The sequence below is a fragment of the Mustela nigripes genome, chromosome 11 (assembly GCF_022355385.1).
Source record: "Mustela nigripes isolate SB6536 chromosome 11, MUSNIG.SB6536, whole genome shotgun sequence".
NCBI lineage: Eukaryota > Metazoa > Chordata > Mammalia > Carnivora > Mustelidae > Mustela > Mustela nigripes.
The window spans coordinates 20,132,096-20,151,145 of NC_081567.1; the positions used below are offsets into that span (position 1 = coordinate 20,132,096).

At 50.5% G+C, this 19,050-nt stretch overlaps 1 protein-coding gene and 1 long non-coding RNA gene across 4 annotated transcripts in view; both read left to right on the plus strand.

The window, feature by feature from the left end:
• Positions 1-2,235, plus strand: part of LOC132027188 (uncharacterized) — a 2,983-nt gene extending 748 nt beyond the window's left edge. The window contains exons 2-3 of the long non-coding RNA XR_009407082.1: positions 153-502; positions 729-2,235. This is a non-coding gene — a long non-coding RNA (uncharacterized LOC132027188). The remainder of the gene's footprint in view (positions 1-152; positions 503-728) is intronic.
• Positions 2,236-4,828: 2,593 nt separating this feature from the next.
• EEF2K (eukaryotic elongation factor 2 kinase) overlaps positions 4,829-19,050 on the plus strand; it is a 61,284-nt gene continuing 47,062 nt past the window's right edge. Inside the window, exon 1 of one of the 3 annotated variants that reach the window (XM_059415103.1) lies at positions 4,829-5,214. The gene's annotated coding sequence lies outside the window, so the exon portion shown is untranslated. Of the gene's footprint in view, positions 5,215-15,399; positions 15,618-19,050 lie in introns of those variants that run through there. The other 2 variants (XM_059415101.1, XM_059415102.1) reach the window with 2 other exon arrangements.

Genomic DNA, 19,050 nt, shown 5'->3' on the forward strand with positions numbered 1-19,050 from the left:
CACATTTGCTTCAAAGATTCTTTAATTAAAAATACACTGAATACTATATATAGATAAGATTCAAGTCTCTTTTGATACCCTCAAGTTCGAGTCCCTTTCCTGTTCCTTCAGGAGTCTCAGATCCTTCTAATGCACTTTTTTTCTAACTTTAGGTGCTCTTCGACGTATCCATTTCCTTGCTAAAGGTTTAAGGAAGATAACAAAGATAGAGTACAGTAGAGATACACAGGTGGATGTGGTAAGCTGAAATGCCGCCGCCCCCCAAGATGTCCACATCCAAGTCCCCAGAACCTGTATGTTACTTTATGTGACAAAAGGGACTTTGTCAGTGTAATAAAGGATTTTCAGAAGGGGGGGATGATTCCGGATTATCCAGGTGGACCCAGTGTAATCAAAAGCGTCCTTAGAGGAGAGACGCAGGAATCCGAGAAGATTTGAAGACAGAAAGAGAGGTCCCCGTGATACTGCCACAAGCCAGGGAATGCCCTAGAAGTTATAAAAGGTAAGGACACACCTTTTCCCCTAGAGCTTACGAAAAGGAACACAAGTGACTTCTGACTTCCCGAGCTATAAGAGGGCTGTGTTGTTTTAATCCACTAAATTTGTGGAAAATTGTGAGAGCAGCCATTGGAATCCAGTACGGTGGATAAAGCAGCCCATGGGCTTGTCAGTCACACAGCCTGAGCCCTGACTAGCAGTGTGACCTTAGGAAAACTACTTCTCCCCAGACCTGTTCTTCATCCCTGTAACGGGGAGCTAGTGATACCCAGGATTTCCGTGAGAATCGAGCTCATTCATTCGCAGATATTCCTGGAGCCCCTGCAGCGGGTCAGGCACTCTTCTGGGCACTTGGCTACACCGGAGTGAAGCAGAAGATTGAACGTGGTCATGTATGTCATGCACTTAAAGACTTCTGGTATTTATTTGACTGAGAAAGAGACGAGGAGCAGCAAAGGGAGAGGGAGAAGCAGGACCCCCACTGAGCAGGGGTGTGGGATTCGATCCTGGGACCCTGGGATCGTGACCTGAGCAAAAGGTGGATGTTTAACCCACTGAGCCACTCAGCAAGGGCCATGCTAGGTTTGTAAATGTACGTATGTGAATGTGGTGGTGGTGACTCCCAGGGACCTAGGCCCTCCTCCATGTACCTCACTGTGCTCACCACCGGAGTTCTTGGCTCGGTGCTCCAGACCACTTGGTGGTATTATCCACGTGCATCTCCCTACCCCTGCCTTCAGAAGGTGCCCTCTCCCAGGACCAGACCGGGATGTCTGCTAGAATGTCATCTCCAGATACTGTCTTGTTCACTGGAAGCCGTATCCCCAGGACCTAGAACAGTATTGGCCACAAAACCCCTCTTCGTACTGGTGGTTTTGTGTGCTTGGTTAAGGCCACTCCAAGTTGCTGTGTGGCCCCAGATAAACACAGAGACAAACGCTTCTGGCTAGAGCTGCCCAACACGAGATCTCACAGAATTTTAGTCTGGAGGTGGCCAAACTGGGGTCTGTTCTTTTGGAGGATCCCAAAGGAGCCACAAGCAGGAAGCAGAGCCTTATTTAAGAATCCCTCCTAATGACTCAGCATTCTCCTATAGTTGGGCATTCTCCTATACAGCATGTGCTGGGGGCAACCTTCCCCCACCCCAATTCTCTCTCTCTCTCTCTCTGATACCTGAATTCAAGTGAACATTAATCGTACACCCACTCGGCCTGCTCAGGCAAAGAGCAGATCTTCCGGGAGAAGGAGAGCCGCTTGCAGAGCCGCCCAGAACCCTCATGCCAAAAATCCAGTGGAAGGAAGGCCATGAGCTCATCTGCTCCACCAAGCATTTCTCTCCAGGCCTGTCTGGCCCCCAGCGGGCATGCTGACCCGGCTTCTCTGGTGACTGACGTCTTCAAGGGTGCTGTTTGGGAAAGGGCAGCTTCTGTGCAAAGCCAGCCCCAGCCAGGCAAGGTGGGGAGGCCCCAGAAACCAAAGCAACTGGCCTGTTTCACTTTGTTAAGAGCTCGGGTTTTGACGTGACATTTAAAGTAACTTTTGCAAAAGTAGTATGTGTTCTTTGTTGAAACTGGGGCAAAGAAGAAGCACAGATAAGAAAACAAAATCACTTTTAATCTCTCCACCCAGTTAAACTCCTGTCAAAGCTTTAGTAAAGGAAGGTGCTTTTTGTCTGTGGAAATTGGTAACAGTAGGGGCTCCTGGTTGGCTCAGTCAGTAGAGCGTGTGATTCTTCTTTTTTTTTTTTTTATATTTTATTTTTTTATTTGACAGAGAGATCACAAGCAGGCAGAGAGGCAGGCAGAGAGGGGAGAAGCAGGCTCCCCGCTGAGCAGAGAGCCCAGTGCAGGGCTCGATCCCAGGACCCTGAGATCATGACCTGAGCTGCGGTGGAGGGAGAGGGGGAAGCTTGAAGAGATGTTTGTCCACGTGAGAGACGGAAGGGCAGGTTTTAGGACAGGGGAGCAAGGCTTGGAGCTGGAGTGTGCCGGTGACCGATCCCTGCGAATGGTTTCTTTTTCCTCTTGCATGCTGTGACATCACTGGTATGGGGTAATGTTTTCCTTCCTATCCTTTTTTGATTACCCAAATTCTTCAACATAAAGTCTGAATACCTCTGTGTGATGGTTATAGGAGATTCAGGACCAGGCAAAATCCGAGAATGATCTGATCCACATTTCCTTGCTGAGGCCACCCAGGGCACCTGTCTTCCTAAAGCTCCCAGAAGTGATGCCAACTTTTCCTTCCAGGCTCCACTCAGATGTCATTTCTTCAGAAGAGGCTTCCTGAGCAGGTTGCCCATGTCATCGCTCATTGCCTGCTACGCTTCTCACTCTTGGCACGCCCGGCGGTTTAAGTCGTGGCATAATGACCATGTGAGAAATTTCTGTTCTTCCATTTCTTACCCCATTAGAGCTGCATAGCACAATGCTTGGCATGCAATAAGAGCTTAATACATATTTGCCATAAGAATGAATGTTCAGGGGTGCTTGGGTGGCTCAGTGGGTTAAGCCTCTGCCTTTGGCTCGGGTCATGATCTCAGGGTCCTGGGATGGAGCCCCGCATCGGGCTCTCTGCTCAGCGGGGAGCCTGCTTCCTCCTCCTCTCTCTCTCTGCCTGCCTCTCTGCCTACTTGTGATCTCTCTGTCAAATAAAAAAATAAAATATAAAAAAAAAAAAGAATGAATTTTCAGAAACCCTAGACTTAAATCCTACCAGCTCAAAAACTCTCTGAAAAAGAGAGAAAAAGAGGGATTCTCTTTTTTTATGCTTGCTAGAAAAGATGCAGATTAGGATCTCATTGGGCTAAAGGGATGGTATATGCTGATTGACCAAGTCTTGTCCTGTGTCCACTCTTGGCCCCAGCGCAGTGGTGAGGGCTTTGCTCCCCCACTAAGAATGGGGTGGGCTGGTTTCCTAAAGGCTAATCAAGATCCTCATGCAAAGAGGGGGAACAAAAATTACAGAGGCTCAGATGAGTTAAATAATTTGCCCAAGGCCACAGAGCTATCAGTGGTTCAGTAATACAGTGTTGTGTGTTTGTGTGTGTTTTGTTGTTTGTTTGTTTTTTGGTCTGGCCTGAAGTTGGACAGATCAGCTCGGAGTCTGTTCCTGCCCAACTTTCCCACAGTCAGAATTTCAGGTGCAGTTTTGTCTTGTCAAAAGCCAGAGGAGTTTTCCCAAGATGACTAAAGGAGCCAACACTTCCAACCAAAATACCTGTTAGCTTTTGTATTTTCCAAAACTTGTAGCACAGAGGCTACCGACTGATGGGTTTCAAGACCATTTCATTTTTTCCAGACCCCCTGCCCTTATGAGATGTCACCTGTATGTCCTCCCCCTCCCCAAGCTGCATAAACTTGAACCTGCTCCCCACAGAGGCTGTAGCACCTTTGCTCTCCCAGGGGACTCTGTTTGCTGGGCTTCACCTGGGCAAAGACTCAGTGTGCCCTCCAGCTCCTAAATAGATACCCTTCGCCAAGAGGAGGCCCTGCAGAAATCTGGGCAGGGGCACCTGGCTGGCTCAGTAGAAGGCGCCTGCAACTCTTGACTTGGGGTCTTGCATCCAAGCCCCATGTTGGGTGTAGAGATTACTTACACTTAAAAAAATTAAAAAGAAAGATAGTCAATCTTTGGGGCAAATCTACCTCTAAGACCCTCAGTTTTATGACCTGTGAAATAGAAATAAAATGCAACCTACTTCACAGGGTTGGTACGAAGATAGGATGAGATAAATCACTCAATAAATGCCACTTATTTTTATACTTAAGTAAGAGTTGTGGAATTTCTAAAACTTCAGTAGAAAAGTATCTGGAAGTATATAGTATCAACACGTTCACAGTAGTTTCCGTTAGTTTTGTATCCTTTTCTTCTTTATACCTTTCCGTATTCATCCATCCACTGGACGGATCATTCTTAAGCATTTGGCCTGTGCCGAGCCCCGTGCAGGGACTTCGGAATACGGCAACGTGCTAGAGCGGTGAGGAACGTCTAGAGGGGATTGCAAATAATGACACAAATAATTGCAGTTGTTATACGTGCCTCAGTGTCCGCCAAGCAGAAATTAGAAGAAGAAGAAAAAAGCAATTTCCGATTAAAAAATATATTTACGATGAGCCATGGAGACTGAATGAGCTGGGTTTCTACTGATTTTGGGAAGGACTTCGCGGATTGCCCGCCGGGAGGGCGCCCCCTTCGCGGCTGGGTGCCGAGCCCGCCCCCCTCGCCTTAGGTGGGGACGCGCGGACCCAGCGCGCTTCTGCGCCGGAGCAGGGAGACCCTCCCGGCGGCTGCAGGAGCGCGGACGGCCACCAGGGGGCGGCGCCGAGCGCCCGCCGGACGGAGCCCCGCCCCTGCCCGAAGGCTCGTGCCCCAGCCCCAGCCGCGCTCCAGCCGGGATCGCACGCCGGACGCCCCGCGGTGCTGCTGCTCCAGCTCCCCGCACTGTCGCCTGCGCCTCCGCCCTAGGCACGCGGCCCTTGGCGTCCCCGGGGTCGTGCCGGCGGCCCCCGCGCCCCCAGTTCGACCCGACCGCCCCGCGCAGCCCCGGCTCGCCTCCCCAGGGCGCCGTCCGTGGCGCGCCGCTCGCTGCTCCCCGGCCCTCGCGGGGGGTCCGCCCGCCCTGCACCCTGGAGCACCGGGCCGCGAGCCTCTGCCAGCTCCTCTGGGTCTTCGCGGCCGTGGGCAGCGGCTGCAGGGCCTGTCCGCCCGAGGGGGGTAAGTGCCGGCGGGAGGGGGGGGCGCTGCTTCTCCGGTTTCAACTCTTGGGGGCTCAGTGGTTGCTTCTGTAAAAGAAGTGGGGGGCGCCATGCGGATTAACGGAGGGGTCCGCTGGTCGAGCGCTGGGCGCACCGTCGGCGGGGAGGGGCGGCTTGGGGGCCTCCGCCCGGGGCGCCCCCGACCCCGCACGGCCTGCGGGCAGCGCCGCCTTCCTGTCCCTGCGGGGCCGCTCGCCACATCCCCTCCCCTGGCCCCTGAACGAAAGGCCTGAATTCCTGGAACCTCGAGGACAGTGTAGACGCGCCCTTGCTGCATTGCTGGCTGCGGGAGGGAGTTTGGGTGTTGGCAGGCTCCGCGGACCTGTGCGCCGAGCGCCGGGCATTGATAGGCGAGTGGCGGCGCGGAGGTGGAGGCCTCCCGGGTAAGTCCCGGCCTAGGACTGCCTGTGCCCAGGCGGAGGCTTGCGGGGAGTCAACCCAGCTGCGTCCCTAGTATGACAGATGGGCCGCTACGTCTGCTGTGGGGACGCTCTGGGGAGCCTGACTTCTGGGTCCTCGGCCCTGGGTGCTGCCTGCCTTGGGGCCATCATTTCAGCCCGGAAGTTGAGTGACATAGTCCAGCTCTCTGATTTTACAGAGGAGGAAACCGAGGCCAGGGGTGTCTAACAGATGACTAACATGCAGGGTGCCCCAGGTGTGGCCTTGGAGAGCAAGAAGACGGGAGCTGGCGTTGCGGGCTGTGTCTGTGTGTGTGGAGGGGGGAGGCGCTTGGGAGGCTTCCTGGAGGAGGTGATGATGTTTGAGCCGATCTGGACGGATGCCAGTGGAAGGAGGTAGGGTTATGCACACATTCATGTTTGTTCGTGTATTAGCTTAACAAATACGATAAAGCTTCTGGATGGTGTAAATCCAGGTGTAACACAGTTGGGACTGCCATTCCCCCTTCTTTGAGTTCTCCCCTCCAAGAGGGGAGTGTGCAGGTACGAGGGAGCAGGAGGCTGGCTGAAGACCAAGTAGAAGCTGGCACCCTGCAACCCCCACCTCCCTACTCCTGGGTGGGACACGTGTGACATTCTTCCAGGAACCTCCCAACTATCTTCATGTTAATGCCTTGCTAAAGGGAAAAACAACCTTAACTTAACAATGACAAGGCCTTGGCTATCCTGTGAGTCTTCTTTCGCATAAGGAAGTCCTTTGGGGAACTCCCTTTTTCCTCACCTCCCCCAACTCCAGAGTATGTAATCAGTGACCCCCTCACAACCCCGGGGCAGCAGCTCTTCCTTACCCCCTGGTCCTGGTCCCCATGCTTTCATAAACCACCACTTTGCACCAAAGAAGTCTCAAGAATTCTTTCTTGGTCGTGGGCTCCAGACCTCACCCCCGAAATTCACCTACATTCCCAGACCACATCGCGGGGGTCCCAAGTTCTCATCGTCTGCAGGGGTTGGGGGAGACAGGAAGTGGGGGGCCTGAAGGTCACTTGAAATGGTCTCAGATGACATAGGATTAATAGTGTACATTCTGAGATCTGCCGTTTCTCTCTTTTTTGTGCTTTTGGTGACAGAACACTGCTTTTTGATTGATAGGGATATAACCCTGATTTTATTTTAAATTGTTTTAAATGTATTATGTGACAGAGATGGCAATTAGTCACCAATACTCCTGTTTTCCTCTTCCTGGGGTATCGCCTGGGTGAATTTCCCAGGCTCCCTTACGGTTCTTGGCAGGGTTGGTGGCCAGTTGCCGGGACACTGAGAAGAGTGTGGAAGAAAGCTCAGGGTCAGCAGCAGAAACTTGGTTTTGTTCAAGCTCCTTCCCTAGGAGGGCACTCTTTCTGGTCCAGTTCTTCTTAAAACTGAAGCAGAAGTTGATGGTCAGAACTACATCCAAAGTAATACCAGCTGTCTGGCCAGATAAAAAATACAAGTTTTTGTGTTGAAGTCCGTTCCGCTGACCCAGAAGCTGCAGATTATTACCTTAGTAAACTGAGAAACTCAGAATGTTCTAAAAGGTGATTATGGTGCCCATGATGGGATGAAAATGACTTGATTTTTTTTTTTAAGATTTTATTTATTTATTTGGGATAGAGAGAGCACAAGCCAGGGGAGGGAGAGGGAGAAGCAGGCTCCCTACTGAGCAGGGAGCCCTGCAGAGCTGGATCCTAGGACCCTGGGTTCATGACCTGAGCCGAAGGCAGATGCTTAACCGCCTGAGCCACCCAGGTGTCCTGTGACTGAATTTTTAAACATTGCTGGATTAAACCTTTGTACCCAAGGCTGATGGGCAGAAACAAGAAGGCTTCAAACAAAGGAAGCTGCGAGTCACGAACGCGAATAATAAAAGGAGATGACAGTCTCTGGGTCCCCAAAGTCCCAGGTTTGGGGATATCCAGAGAAGCATTTCAAATGGCTAAAAAAGTCAGAAGGTGGACAGTGTTCAGTTCTTCAGCTATGACATTTTCTAGACCTAGGACTCCACAGGGGGGCTCAGTTGCAGAGAATGTCTAGACCATTGGTTTTTTATCTTCATGGCACATGAGAACCACCTGATGAGCCTTTTTAAACACAGATTGCTGGGCCCACCTCCAGGGTTTAATTCAGAGTAAGGCCGGTGAATTTGCACATCTAACAATCGCAGGTGAGGCCCCTGCTGATAGTGGTCCCACGACCGGTTTAGCAAGTGACGGCTAATTGGATTCCGCCTACATTGGCTTCACACCCAATTCCCCCACTTTCTAGCCACATGATTTGGGGCAAGTCACTTAGCTTCAGTTTTCTTGTCTGTAGGATGAAGCTAATAGTGCCTCCCTCCTGGCATTTAGGGGAGGCTTCCTGGTGGAGGTGGCATCTAACCTGAGGCCTGAAGGATGAGAAGATTGGGTTGGGTAGGGAGGGCAGGCCAGGCTTTGTGTCCTCCAGGGAGCTGAGAGGAGTTACGGCATAAGTGCTTTGTAAGTGGCACTGAAACGCTGTGGATCGGTTCTGTGCTCTGTGTCTAAGGGCAGGAGTGCAGTGGAGGGAGAGTTGACCAGGGTGTGGAAAGTGGACTGCCTGGTATAGATAGCCTCAGTTACTTATGCCTACATTCCATTGGCCCCAGTGCAGTCACATGGCCCCACCTAGGTGCACAGGATCCTGGGAAATGTAGTCCATGGCAGGGCAGGGGAGCATAAACACAGCTGTCTGTGTTACAGTAGCTTTTTCTGGCCCTTGGCCACCTCTCCTACCTCTTGTCCACTTTGCTCGCTCTGCTTCACTTTGTTGGATGATTGCATTTTACCCAGGAGACTGGGGTTCTGTAATTTGCCCAGTGTCACTCTGCTAATAGTGGCAGAGGCAGGACTTAAAGCCAGATCTGTCTGCCCCAAAAGTCTGTTGGGCCAGATCCTAGTCCTGAAGTCTTTTTGAGGGCCTCCCCACGATCCACGCTTTCCCGCTCAGGATCTCAGCTGTGGCTCAGGCTAGCTAACCCGCAGATGCCTTGTCATTTTAACTGGTAGTCCCTCCCCTCCACGGGTGCCCATGATATCCGTAGAAACTGCCAACTTTTCTCTCGTTATTCATGCAGTGTGCGTTTATGGAGAACCCGGTGTGTGCCAGACATTGTGCTCTTGGCTGGGAGCTGGAGAGGAGTAAGACACGGCCCCTTTTGTTGCAGACGCCCACACGGTCTGGCTGCGGAGAGGCTGTCTAAACACAGAGTTCCCCTGAAAAGTGAGACGGGCTGTATCCCTGGTCTGACCTGCCAGGAGTACAGAGTGTCCTGCGTACCTACGTGAGAAGGGTGCCCAGCAAATGACTCAAGATGAAAATTCAGGCTCCCTTGTGCGTTTTGTGAATGGAAGCTATGATTTAAGTATTTTGTGCTTTGCATTTTTCTGATTTTTTAAAAACAGTAAAAACTGTCTTTACTCCGTGACAATTTTGTAGGCGCAAAGCACAGCACAGTGGAGTGTGACGACGTTTTTATGGGACTTTTGGCAGAGCAAATATTGACTTAACCTCCTTGGGTGGGGCTGGGGGTTGCTATTCTCCTAGGGAAGCAAGCTGATGCCCGCAATTCAAGAGAAATACCAGAAATGGTATGCATGGAGACTTGCTTTTAAAGAGGTCGGGAGGGAGAGTGGATCAGGGAAGGCCATGCTCCAGGATCATGCTGAACCAGGGTCCCTTTGCTGAACTGAATGATGGATTCCGTGTTGTGGGGCCTTTTCTGTGCACGCTAGGATGGTTAGCAGCATCTCCTGCTCTCCACTCACTAGACGCCAGGTGACAACTCAAAATGTCTCCAGACATTTGCCAGGTGTCCCCTGACGGGCTGGCAACATTGTTCTAGACTGCTGTAGACTACCTTTGTTTCCTAGTGCTACTAAATCAATCACCACAAACTTGGTGGCTGGCAGCAACACAAATTTCTTATCTTAGAGTTCTGGAGATCAGAAGTTCAAAAGTCAAGGTATCAGCAGAGCTGAGTTCCTTCTGGAGACTCCAGAGGAAACCGGTCTCTCTGCCATTTCCAGCTTCTAGGGGCTGCCCGCCTTCCTTGGCTTGTTGCCTCTGGCTCTGTCTCCAAGGCGCGCCGTGGGGTATCTTCACATCTTTCTCTGGGACCCCTGCCTCCATGATCTCATTTCATTGGCTCTGACCCTCCTGCCCCCTTTTTATAAGGGTCTTTGTGCTTATATAGGGCTCATTGGATTTTCCAGGAGACTCTCCCCATCTCAAGATCCTTAACTTAATCACACCTGCAGAGTCACTTTTGTCATGGAGGGGAGTGTCACTCACAGGTCCTGGGGATTAGGATGAGGACAGCTTTTGGAAGCCACTGTTCTGCCCACGATGTAGACTCTTTGGGCTCTGAGTGGACCGAGGTGACTTAGGGAGTGGGACACGGGGGTGGTCCGGCCATAGTAGCAGCTGGTGTTTTGAGTGCTAGCGCTCTGTCAGGCACTACATGCCCGATCTCCCTGTCTCCTTAGACATCTCCTGGGCTGGGTGGTGTTAGCTGTCCTCTCTTTCACAGGCGAGGATGCCACCCAGGGGAGACTTTTCTGAAGGGAGTAGAAATTTGAGCTGGATTTTGAAGGGACCCAAGGCAGGAGAGGCATTTCAGGAAGAAGGGCGTCCTGCAGGGTGCAGGGCTGGGAGGTGAGTTTGCTGGTGGATGGTGATTGGTTCTGGGGCCAGGCCGGTGGAGGTAAGGTTCAGGGAAGGGGCGGTTGGGCGTGGACATCTGTAAATCAGTCCTTTTATTCTGACATCCCAACCTAAACTCTCTTATTTCTGCAATAGTTTAAGTAAATGTTTCTTTTTAAAAAAATTTATTTGAGGAGTACCAGCATGGCTCAGTTGGTTAAGCGACTGCCTTTGGCTCAGGTCGTGATCCCGGGGTCCTGGGATCGAGCCCTACATTGGGCTCCCTGCTCAGCCGAGACCCTGCTTCTCCCTCTCCCCCTGCCACTCCCCCTGCTTGTGCTGTCTGTCCCTCTCTCTCAAATAAATAAATGCAATCTTAAAGAAAAATGATTGAGAGAGGGTGCACATGCATGTGGGGGGAGGGGCAGAGGGAGAAGATGCCCAGGTAGACTCCCTGCTGATGGGGAGCCTGGGGTTGGTGGGGCCAGGGCTAGATCCCACAACCCCCGAGACCATGACCTGAGCTAATACCAGGAGTCAGATGTCCAACTGACTGAGCCACCCAGGCAGCCCTAAGTAAATGTTTCTTCATGGGCATCTTACCACAGGCCAGGGGTACAGACATTTATAAGACCCTGACACGGGCTCGACGTAATAACCTCTGAGGCAGCCCATTTGTTAGTATCCGCACCCCCAGTAAATAAATAAAACCCAGCCTGGAGAGGTACTGTTCAGTGCTGTGGAGCCCTGCTCAGTGCCAGCCACTGTGGGGGGACACAGAGTCCAGATGACAGGGCTTCCCCTTAGAATGGGGCCTTGGAGGGCGCCTGGGTGGCTCAGTCGATTAAGTGACTGCCTTCAGCTTGGGTCATGATCTCAGGTCCTGGGATCGAGCCCCACCTCGGGCTCGCTGCTCATTGGGAAGTCTGCTTCTCTCTCTAACCCTCCCCCTCTCATACTCTCTCTCTCTCAAGTAAATAAATAAAATCTTAAAAAACAAAAACAAAAAAACAGGGCCTTGGCTCCTCATGAGGAGGCCAGCGATTCACAGTGGGCCCTGTGGCTGCAGAGCGCAGGCCCTTAGCCACTAGATGGGGCTTTGATTTTTGTTCATTTTTTTTTCACCAGTTTTATTGGGGGTATAACTGACAAATAAAAATTGTACCTATTTAAGGTATACCATGTGATTATTTGATATACATATGCATTGTGACATGATTACCACAGTCAGCCTAATTAACATATCTGTCACCTCTCCGGGCTACCGCTTCTGGTGTGTGTGTGAGTACAATTAATGTCTGTTCTGGGGGGGCTGGGGGGCGCCTGGGTAGCTCATTAGTTAAGCTTCTGACTCTTGATTTTGGCTCTGCTCATGATCTCAGGCACGTGAGATAGGGCCCCGCATGCGGCACTGGGCGCGGAGCCTGCTTAAGGTTCTCTCCCTTCCTCTCCCTCTGCGCCGCCTCTCTCTCTCTCTCTCTCAAATAAATAAATAAAATCTTCTAAAGGAAAAAAGGATGTATTCTCGGGGCGTCTGACTGGCTCCGTTGGAACAGCACGGGACTATCTTGGGGTCTTGTTTGAGTCCCATGTTGGGTGTAGAGATATTTAAAAAGATCTCTTCTCTTCGTGAGTTTCAGGTATACAATAGAGTGTTAATAACTATAGTCCAGGGGCACCTGGGTGGCTCAGTGGGTTAAAGCCTCCGCCTTTGGCTCAGGTCATGATCCCAGAGTCCTGGGATCGAGCCCCGCATCGGGCTCTCTGCTCAGTGGGGAGCCTGCTTCTCCCTCTCTCTCCCTGCCTGCCTCTCTGCCTACTTGTGATCTCTGTCAAATAAATAAATCTTAAAAAAAAAAAATAGCTATAGTCCATTACATCCCCAGGACTTGCTCATCTAGCACAACTGAAACTTTGTACCCTTTGACCAATATCTTCATGTTTCCTCTACCTTCTAGACCCTGGCTGCCACCATTCTGCTGTCTGTTTTTAGGACTTTGGGGTTTTTTCAATTCCACGTATAAGCGAGATCATGAACTGTTTGTCTCTCTCTGTCTGGCTTATTTCACCGAACATAATGTCCTCCAGGTTCATTGATTTTTTTTGCAGATAACAGAATTGCCTGTTTTGTGCAAAAGACAGAATGAATGACATTCCTTTGTGTATATACACCAGATTTCTGTTCTCCATTCATCCAGCTCTTAGGTTGTTTTTGTACCTTGACTATTGTAAATATCGCCGTGGTGAGCAGGGGAGTGCAGATCTCTCTTCAAGACAGGCTTTTCTTTCTGGTTTGAAGGAAACCGAGGACTCAGGCTAGGGTCCAAGATAGTGTTTCGAACAAGCCCAGTGCAGCCCAGGGCAGCCTGCCCCTGCTCCCTTCTCCTCCCCCAAGGTGCCCCATCACAGACGGGCTGTTGCTTCTCTGCCCAGCAGCTCCCATCATTGCTGGAGGAGAGTCCATGCAGAGTACTTGAGGGAAACTGTCCCTATATGTTATCTCTCTGTCTTATTGCCGCAAGAATTACTCATCTTTGAGGTCAGTAGGGGCAAAAGCACGGTCTGCTTTCTGATCAGTCGTTTACAAAAGCCACATCTTTCCTCCTTTCTCATGGTGAGTTGAACTCACACCCCACTGTGGGAAACCATAGCTCCTTCTGCTTGATGCAGTAAGACAGCGAGCGCTCTCGGCATGGGATCCGAGGCACCCAGGAGAAGCCCCGCCAGTACGGAGGGAACTGGGAAGGTCAGGGGAGGCTCAAGTCTCATGTGTCACGCCAGGAAATCAACGGATGAGCACCCAGATCGATAAAAGAAATAACAGAGAAACCATGTTGTTTAGGGATGTGGTCATATCTGCCTGGGGTAACACCTAGACGACCCCAACCACAGAACCTGGGAGTGGGGGGAGAGGCACGTCCCCAAGCAGAAGCAGGCGTGTGACACAAGATGGCCTGCAGGTCACCCCTTTCACCGCAGTGCAGCTGAGGATGAGGTTGGGTTCTGCTGGGCTGGGCATATGGTGGTGTGCACACGGGGCTGCTCGACAGGGACCGTGTCGGCTCGGGGGTGCTGCTCCGGGAAGTGGCAGACTGGGGAATGTAGTGCGTTTCTCCAGCCAGCGAGGCAGCCAGCGGGGAGGCCCAGGGAGGCCCGGCGGTCAGCGCGGCCGGCTGGGCCCACAGGCCTCGACCTGGACATTGCAAACATTGTTTTCTGTCCCAGGCCCTGCCAGAGGAACCTTTTGTAGTGAGACCCAGTAGGAACAGTGGTTCCCTGGCCAGAGCCTGAAATAGCCTGTCCCCTGAGAACCCCTGAAGATGCCTGGCTTGGCTGCTGACCAGGTATCCAGGTTACCAGCGTGGCTGGGACCCAAGGCTCAGCCCCTGTTATTTATGATGATGATAACAGTTCCGTGTCTTGGTGCTGGCTCTGTGTTAGCGCTGTCCGGCCAACGGGGTGGGTAAAACACCGCATCCCGGCAGCAGGAAGCTGCGGCTGGAGAGGTCATGTCACACAGCTAGGAAGTGGCGGAGCTGGGGCTTGAACTCGGGTCTGACTCAGAACTCCGCTCAGTTGCTTCTCTATACAAATATTTTCCCAAAGCGTGTCAGGGACTGGGAGGGAAAGATCGAGAGGCCTGAGTGAGGACAGAGGAAATGTTCTAGAGAACCCTGATGGCTTGGGAGCTGGGGTCCTGCTCCTGGGCTCCTCGCTAACAGGAACAGGTGCCTGTGGGCAGAGGGAAGCCCAGGTCCAATGAAGATTCCTGGGAGGCCAGGGCCCAGGCTGGTGTCGGAATAGGCATCACGGTCCTGATTTATATGGCCCTGTGAGGGCTCCTTGCCTTAGCGGAATTTAACATCCTCCAGGGCGCAGTCTTCCTGGGCACATGTGGGCTCTGGATTGAGGCCAAAGTTTTCCCAGGCTGCTCCTGTCCAGGTACTGACTTGTCCAGGTACTGACTCATTTAGAGATGTGATGGGACTTTTGTGGGAGAGATGGGGTTACTGGACCAGACTGAATTAGCAAGTAGTAGGGGAAAGAAGAAAATTTCAGTCGACCATAGAATTTTGGATAGCAGAGTCTGAAGATTGTGAGCCCCCATGATGTAAGATTATGCTGCCCCAGGCTCCCTCTGTCTCATGGCTCTGCCCATCCACTGCATATGGTTTCCTTTTCCTGGTTAAAAATAGCTGCTTGAGTTCCAGCCATCACACCTCCGTTCCAGCCAGCAGGAACGAGGAAGAGTCCAGAAGGGCACATCCCCTCCCTTTAAAAACTCTTCCCTAAAGTTGAAAACAGGCTTTCTGTTTATATCCCCTTGGCCAGAACTTGGTCATGTAGTCACGCCTAACTGCAAAGGAATCTGGGAAATGTAGATCTTATTGGGAGTGGCCATGTGCTTAGCCAAAACCCAGTGGTTGTTACTAAGAAGGAGAGAACAGCTGTTGGGGGACAGTTAGCAGGCACAGCCACAGCTGCCTCGAGAGCAAATTTATGACAACGGAAAAACCATCAAACAGCTCCTGCTCTGCTGGGTTCTGGAATCTGCATCACGTGCCTGCCGAGTCCAAGGCGCGGTGCCAGGCAGGGTCACAGCTGCTGGTCTGAAGCTCCTTTTGTTTCCCAGGGTCACGGAGAAAGTCAGGTCTGTGCTGGGACATGGCCAGGGGTTGGGGTCCTGCGAACCGGCTGTGAAGCCACTTCCTCGCATGGGGAGGAGGGGTATTTGGTGAGATGACTCTATCGATATAGTCAAGGTCATGAGCTTGGATTTGTACCTGAGTACAGGCTCCTCACCACTGGGCTACACTGCTTGGAGATCTGCAGGCCGAAGCTGTGGTTCTGCCTCCTGCCTCCGCCTCGCCTCTCCTGTCCCACCCCTGTCTCAGCTCTGGCCCGGCACCGGCCCAGTCCCCAGAGGCCAGTGACCTGGCTGGCTCCTTCTGGAAGCTCCAGGCACCACACTGCCTTGGTCAGCAGAGGTTCCGGCCAAGGGCTGACCAGGGCAGAGCAAAAGGAAAGGGAAGAAGTGGGCCCAGGGCACTGTTTGGTAACACGCTGGGCCGGGTGGCTGAGCCATTGGCTCCCGCCGTGACCGTGTCTCGCCCACAGGGTAAGAAACCAGCTTTGCAGTGGATGCCCAGAGCAGCGATGTTCAAGAAATCACTGCGGGTGGTGCATTAAGGAAAAAGAATGAAAAGAAAGATTAAAGCAAAACAAAAATAAGTCGAATAGAAAATAGCAGAGTGCATTGTACGCGGTAAGACGTTAAGTACGGTTTTCTGAGATTCTAATTTCCATTTTGGGTGGATCGAGTTAGGATAGAAACGGATTTCTTCCTTCCCGCTATGGTAACTATTAAGAAAGAGCCAGAGCCTCCAGTCTGGAAGGCTGCCTGCGGGTGGAAAGAGCCGTTAGGAATAATAGAATCGGGGCGGTGGGTGGCTCAGATGGTTAAGCGTCGGCCTTCGGCTCAGGTCGTGATCCCAGGGTCCTGGGATCGAGCCCCGCCATGGGGCTCCCTGCTCAGCGCAGAAGCCTGCTTCTCCCTCTGCCTTTTCTGCTCCCCCTGCCTGTGCTCTCTCCCCCTCAAGTAAATAAGCAAAATCCTTTTTTAAAAAGATTTTTTAAAAAGACTTTTTAAAAAGATTTTATTTATTTGAGGGGCTCCTGGGTGGCTCCGTGGGTTAAACCTCTGCCTTCGGCTCAGGTCATGATCTCAGGGTCCTGGGATCGGGCCCCGTAGGGGGCTCCCTGCTTGGTAGGGGGAGTCTGTTTCTTCCTCCCCCTCTGCTGCTGCCCTGCTTGTGCTCTCGCTCTCTTGTCAAATAAATAAAATTTAAAAAAATATATGAATCATGGCCTTGATCTAAAAAAGTTTTAAAATTGTTTTCACTTGTTATTTTACGTTGCAAGCGGTCCAACTTCGTAGAAAGTGACAACAGTACAGAAGTGCGCCAAGTTCTTCAAGGTTCCCTCCCCCCCCCTCGGCGGCCTGCTCCCGTGGCTACTGCCCATCCCGGTGCTGGAGTTCCTGGGGGGAGTCCCTCAGGGAAGCTTTAATTCCTCTACAGATGTCCTTTTTCTTTTAACATGAGTGGGATCCCTGTGATACACCGGCTGTTCTGCAACTTGCTTTAGAAATTTCACAGGCTTTCGGGGTGTTTAGCTGGCTCAGTAAGCAGAGCACGTGACTCTTGATTTCAGGGCTGTACATTTGAGCCCCACGTTGGGAGTGGAGATTACTTAAAAATAAAAACAATTTTTTTTAAAGATTTTATTTATTTATTTGGCACACACACACAGAGAGCGTGTGCATGTGCACAAACAGAGGGAGAGGGGGAGGGGGAAGCAGGCTCCCCGCTGAGTCGAGAGCCTGATGTGGAGCTCGATCCCAGGACCCTGGGATCATGACCTGAGCCAAAAGCAGACACTTAAGGGACTGAGCCACCCAGATACCCCTTAAAAATAAAATCTTTAAAAAAAAAAAATTTGACACTTTTTTGGATTACCTTTTTTTTTAAACCTAAGCTTTATTGAAATATGATTCACAAACCTTACAGTGAGTGCATCCATTTAAAGTGTACAGTTTGGGGGGCCTGGGTGGCTCAGTCGGCGAAGCGTCATCTCGGGGTCCTGGGATGGAGCCCCGCGTCCGCCTCTCTGCTCATCGGGGAGTCACCCCCCTCCCCTCCCTCTGTGATCTCTCTCACTCTTGCTGTCTCTCAAATAAATACAATCTTTTTTTTTTAATAAATAAAATCTTTTAAAATGTGTACAGTCCGATGGTTTTTCGTATATCGGCAGTCACACAACCCGCACACAGTTTAAGAGCATTTTGTGTCCAATTCCAAAGAAGCCCATTAGAAGTTGTTCCCCGTTCCTCCCCTCAAGTCTCCCCTTCCCTGTCCTTAGGCAACGGCTCACATAGCTTCGGTCTGTGCAGATCTGCCTTCTCTGGACATTTCATATAAATGGAGTCATTCAGTATGTGTTCTTTTGTGGTTAGATCTTTCCTTTTCCTTGATGCGTTCAAGGTTCACCCAAGTGTTGGGTTCTTTACTCCTTTCTGAGGCTTCACAGCATTCCCTTGTGTGGATACATTTTATTTATTCATTCATTAGTCCCCGAACATTAAGGTGGTTTCTCTGGTTGGCTGTTACAAATAATACTTCCATGAATGGATGTGTATAAGTTTTAATGTGGTGGTTTTCTGGGTTAAAGCCTCTGCCTTCAGCTCAGGTCATGATCCCAGGGTCCTGGGATCGAGTCCCACATCGGGCTCTCTGCTCAGCAGGGAGCCTGCTTACCCCTCCCCTCTCTCTCTGCCTCCTCGTGATCTCTGTCAAATAAATAAATAAAATCTTTAAAAAATAAATAAATAAAAAGGAAAAAAATGTAGTGGTTTTCCTTTCTCTGGGTGTGTACCCAGTGGAATTGCTAGTTCATATGGTAATTCTGTGGTTAAATTTTTGAGGACCTGCCAGACTGTTTTCCAAAGTGGTTGTACCATTTTACATTACTAGCAACAGTGGATGGGGCTTTTAGTTTTTCTGTACCCTTGTCAACATTTACTATTTTCTGTTTTTCTTTTTTTAATTATTATATCCATCGTAGTGGGTGTGACTTTGACTAGTCTTTCTCTAATGACTAATGACATTGATTATGTCTTCTTTAGAGAAAGATCTATTCAAGTCTGTTCAAGCCCTTTGCCCATTTTTTATTTGTCATCTTATTGTTGTCTACATTCTTTTTTTTTTTTTTTTTAATTTTACTTATTTATTTGACAGTGAAAGAGATCACAAGCAGGCAGAGAGGCAGGGAGAGAGAGTGGGAGAAGCAGGCTCCCTGGCGAGCAGAGAGCCCGATGCAGGGCTTGATCCAGGACCCTGAGATCATGACCTGAGCTGAAGGCAGAGGCTTTAACCCACTGAGCCTCTCAGGTGCCCCAAGTTGTCTAGATTCTTTATAGAGTCCCTTACCAGCTTTATGATTTTGCAAAACTTTGTTCCCATTCTGAGGGTGATCTCCCCACTCTAGTTGGCGTCCTTTGAAACACGAGTGTTTAGTTCTGATGGTGCCTCATTTATCTGTTCCTTCGTTGCTTGTACTTTACGTGTCATAGCTAAGAAAGCTTTACCTGTCCCATCTCACAAAGATTTTCTCCTGTATTGTTTTCAAAGAGTCAGATGATGTTTTAGCTTTTATATGTAAGTCTTTGATCCATTTTTAGTTATTTTTGTGACTAGTGTAAGGAATGCGTTCAGTTTCATTCTTTGGCCACGTGTATATTCACTCGTCGCGGCATCATTGGTTGAAAAGAGTATTCTTTCCCCCATTGAATGGTCTTGGTGCCGTTGTCATAATCAGTGGTTGTAAATATCGGGGTTCATTTCTGGGCCCTCAAATCTATTCCATTGATCTGTGTCTGTCCCAATACCGATACCAACAGTCTTGATGACTGCAGCTTCATAGCAAGATTTGAATTCAGGAAGTGTGACTCCTTCAACTTTGTTCCTCTTTTTTCAAGACCGTTTTGGCTATTTTCGGTCCCTTGTGTTTCCGTATGAACTGTAGCACACGCTTGTTAATTACTTCAAAGAAGACAGTAGGAATTTGATAGCGATTGGCTTGAATCTATAGATGATTTTAGGCGAGTATAGCCATCTTAGCAATATTAAATCCTCTGGGGG